We start from the raw sequence: 4,795 nt of genomic DNA, 5'->3' as shown, positions 1-4,795 counted from the left end.
CCATTTCTCAAGGAAAGGGTCTTTATAGAAGCACCATTTCTCAAGGAAAGGGTCTTTATAGAAGCACCCTTTCTCAAGGAAAGGGTCTTTATAAAAGCACCCTTTCTCAAGGAAAGGGTCTTTATAGAAGCACCCTTTCTCAAGGAAAGGGTCTTTATAGAAGCATTCTTTCTCAAGAAAAGGGTCTTTATAAAAGCAACCTTTCTCAAGGAAAGGGTCTTTATAGAAGCACCCTTTCTCAAGGAAAGGGTCTTTATAGAAGCACCCTTTCTCAAGGAAAGGGTCTTTATAGAAGCACTCTTTCTCTAGTAAAGGGTCCTTAAAAGCACCCTTTTTCTAGTAAAGGGTCCTTAGAAGCACCCTTTCTCTAGTGAAGGGTCCTTAGAAGCACTCTTTCTCTAGTAAAGGGTCATTAGAAGCGCCCTTTCTCTAGTAAAGTGTCCCTAGATGCACCCTTTCTCTTGTAAAGGGTCCTTAGAAACACCCTGTCTCTAGTAAAGGGTCCTTAGAAGCACCCTTTCTATAATAAAGGGTCCTTAGAAGCACCCTCTCTCTAGTGAAGGGTCCTTAGAATCACCTTTTCTCTAGTAAAGGGTCCTTAGATGCACCCTTTCTCTAGTAAAGGGTCTATAGAAGCACACATTCTCTAGTAAAGGGTCTTTAGAAGCACCTTTCCTCTGGTAAAGGGATCTTAGAAACATCCTTTCTCTGGTAAAGGTCCTTAAAAGCAACCTTTCTCTAGTAAAGGGTCCGTAGAGAAAGTAAAGGGTCCTTAGAAGCACCATTTCTCTAGTAAAGGGTCCTTAGAAGCACCCTTTCTCTAGTAAAGTGTCCTTAGAGGCACTCTTTCTGTAGTAAAGGGTCCTTAGAATCACTCTTTCACTAGTAAAGGGTCCTTAGAAGCACCCTTTTTCAAGTAAAGGGTTCTTAGAAGCACCCTTTCTCTAGTAAAGGGTCCTTATAAGCACCCTTTCTCTAGAAAAGGGTCCTTATAAGCACCCTTTCTCTAGAAAAGGGTCCTTAGGAGAACCATTTCTCTTGAAAAGGGTCCTTAGGAGCACCCTTTTTCTAGTAAACGGTTTTTAGAATCATTCTTTCCCTAGTAAAGGGTTCTTATAAGCACCCTTTCTCTAGTAAAGGGTCCTTAGAAGCACCCTTTCTCTAGTAAAGGGTCCTTAGAAGCACCCTTTCTCTAGTGAAGAGTCCTTAGAAGCACTCTTTCTCTAGTAAAGGGTCACTAGAAGCGCCATTTCTCTAGTAAAGGGTCCCTAGATGCACCCTTTCTCTTGTAAAGGGTCCTTAGAAACCCCCTTTCTCTAGTAAAGGGTCCTTAGAAGCACCCTTTCTATAGTAAAGGGTCCTTAGAAGCACCCTTTATCTAGTGAAGGGTCCTTAGAAGCACTCTTTCTCTAGTAAAGGGTCCTTAGAAGCGCCCTTTCTCTAGTAAAGGGTCCTTAGAAGCACCTTTTCTCTAGTAAATGGTCCTTAGATGCACCCTTTCTCTAGTATAGGGTCCTTAGAAGCACACATTCTCTAGTAAAGGGTCTTTAGAAGCACCTTTCCTCTGGTAAAGGGACCTTAGAAACACCCTTTCTCTGGTAAAGGTCCTTAGAAGCAACATTTCTCTAGTAAAGGGTCCTTAGAAGCGCCTTTTCTCTAGTAAAGGGTCCTTAGAAGCACCCTTTCTCTAGTAAAGGGTCATTAGAAGCACGCTTTCTCTAGTAAAGGGTCCTTAGAAGCACTCTTTCTCTAGTAATAGGTCCTTAGAAGCACTCTTTCTCTAGTAAAGGGTCCTTAGAAGCACCCTTTCTCTAGTAAAGGGTCCTCAGAAGCATCCTTTCTCTAGTAAAGGGTCCTTAGAAGCACCCTTTTTCTAGTAAAGGGTCCTTAGAAGCACCCTTTCGCTAGTAAAGGGTTTATAGAAGCACTCTTTCTCTAGTAAAGGGTCCTTAGAAGCACTCTTTGTCTAGTAAAGGGTCCTTGGAAGCACTCTTTCTCTAGTAAAGGGTCCTAAGAAGCACCCTTTCTCTAGTAATAGGTCCTTAGAAGCACTCTTTTTCTAGTAAAGGGTGCATTGAAGCACTCTTTCTCTAGTAAAGGGTCCTTAGAAGCACCCTTTCTCTAGTAAAGGGTCCTTAGAAGCACCCTCTCTAGAAAAAAGGTCCTTAGAAGAACCCTTTCTCTAGTAAAGGGTCCTTAGAAGCACTCTTTCTCTAGTTAAACGGTCCTTAGAAGCACTCTTTCTCTAGTAAAGGGTCCTTAGAAGCACCCTTTCTCTAGTAAAGGGTCCCTAGAAGCACTCTTTATCTAGTAAAGGGTCCTTAGAAGCACCCTTTCTTTAGTAATTGGTCCTTAGAAGAACCCTTTCTCTAGTAAAGGGTCCTTAGAAACACTCTTTCTCTAGTAAAGGGTCTTCAGAAGCACTCTTTCTCTAGTAAAGGGTCCTAAGAAGCACTCTTTCTCTGGTAATAGGTCCTTAGGAGCACTCTTTCTCTAGTAAAGGGTGCATTGAAGCACTCTTTCTCTAGTAAAGGGTCCTTAGAAGCACCCTTTCTCAAGTAAAGGGTCCTCAGAAGCATTCTTTCTCTAGTAAAGGGTCCTTAGAAGCACCCTTTTTCTAGTAAAGGGTCCTTAGAAGCACCCTTTTTCTAGTAAAGGATCCTTAGAAGCACCCTTTTTCTAGTAAAGGTTCCTTAGAAGCACCTTTTTTCTAGTAAAGGGTCCTTAGAAGCACCCTTTCGCTAGTAAAGGGTCCATAGAAGCACTCTTTCTCTAGTAAAGGGTCCTTAGAAGCACTCTTTGTCTAGTAAAGGGTCCTTGGAAGCACTCTTTCTCTAGTAAAGGGTCTTTAGAAGCATCCTTCCTCTAGTAAAGTGTCCTTAGAAACACTCTTCCTCTAGTAAGTGCTTTTTAGAAGCACCCTTTTTCTAGTGAAGGGTCCTTAGAAGCACCCTTTCTCTAGTAAAGGGTCTTAAGAAGCAACCTTTGCTTAGGAAAGGGTTCTTAGAAAATAACGGAGTCTGCATTTTCTAGAAGCTCTCCTTCTATTAGAAAGGGTTTTTATATTCTTAGCATCCATTTTTCTCTAAGAAAGGACACTTAGAAACTCCTTATATAAAAGAAAGGTTTCTTTAAAGCTACCGCTCTGAGCGAGAGGACGCTTAGAAACCTCTTTTCTGTAAGAAAAGATACTTAGAGGCTATATTTGTATAAACAAATTAGTTTTTTTAGAAGCCTCTTTTCTATAAGAAAGTCTCCTTAGAAGCCTCATTTTTCTAGGAAAATGTCTTTAGAAGCACATTTTTAATGAGAAGAGATCCTTGTACTTTCTGTGAGCCAATGTTCATTATTAATAAAAACACATAATTTAGGCTGAAATCTGTTGCAGCTGTAAGCAGTGGCGACCTGCAACAAAAACTTATAAAAACAAAATACAACAACAAAGGGATCTGTGACAACAATAGTTTTGTTTGGTGGCAAATGAAAACTTTTTTGCCAACCAACCAAAATAAAAAATCTAAACTAAAACCAACAACAACAAGCAGGAAAATGAAAAGATTTGTAGGGCAAACTAGGTGGCTCTGTGATGGCCCACAAAACTGGGCCTAAAGCTGTAAATAAATGTTTTTAATATATTTTTAATTAAAAAAAACAGCTTAGCAAGGCTGTTGCCAAAAAATAATTTGCTAACATATGTTGGACAAATTGTTGATTATTTAAAAACACATTTCTAAATAAGTTTTTAACGGAACATTAAGTTTTCTTGCGAAAAAAAATTCCCACAACGTTTTTCTCTGACAAAGGACATTTTTGTGGCAAAAATCCATTTTGCGAATTACTTCCGCCTGAGCGAAATAAAAATATAGAAAAATGAAAACAAAGAAGTGCTGAAATCAAAATGACATTTGATACGTTCCACTTATGTTCGCCCGTTTAAGTGGTGGGTGGAGGTAGGGGGAGGTTATGGATAGATGTTACTCTGTTTGATTGTTTGTGACAGATTTTTTCTGCTACGAGTATTTGTCAATTATTGGGCGTTTAGCTACCGCTTAGCTATGTCAAGCTCCTGCATTTAATGTTTCCCTAAACGTTTTGCGCCGCTCATCAGTTTGTTCCGCTCAAGTAACGGAACAATTTTTCTGAAATGTTTCACTACGCACGATTTAACACATATCCATTTCCCACATTCCGCTTTCCCAAGGAAATTTTTGTTTTTGGTTAACAAACAAAGAATCTGCAATAAGAACAACAACAGTAACAACATTTGTGGACATCAGTCTATGTTGTTGGGAGGTTGGATGGGAGAGTGATTGACAGCCCGAAAAAAAACAACCATCAACAACAGAACAGGCACAAATCTTTTATTAATCCACAAATATGAAATCACAAGTCAAGTCGAAATATTTTATGTTCTTGTCAAGTACTTACAACAATAACAAGAAATATGGCAACAACATGGAAATTGAGATTCGGATTTGGGTCTGTTTCATATGGTAGCTGACAGCCAAGCAACATTGTGACAATTTATTACAACAACAACAACCAAAAAATGTATCATAATTTTATGTCAACAACTTGGTCCTCCCACTTGATTGCGAGATTTTGAGAAATGGTTACATGCCAGGAGATACTGTGTAGGCAGGGCCTTTTTAGGCTGAAGACATGGGGTGGAAATGATTCCTTGAAAATTACCCTCTAATTTAGGGATCAATTAAAGGATCATACTCTAATGTAGGGATGCAACTTTAAATGACCTGGTCAAAACAGTGTGATCAACTGGCCCTCGGAATTTTGT

The sequence above is a fragment of the Musca autumnalis genome, unplaced genomic scaffold (assembly GCF_047663935.1).
Source record: "Musca autumnalis isolate F117 unplaced genomic scaffold, ASM4766393v1 scaffold_1, whole genome shotgun sequence".
Lineage (NCBI taxonomy): Eukaryota > Metazoa > Arthropoda > Insecta > Diptera > Muscidae > Musca > Musca autumnalis.
Note: the sequence above shows the minus strand (reverse complement) of the source record.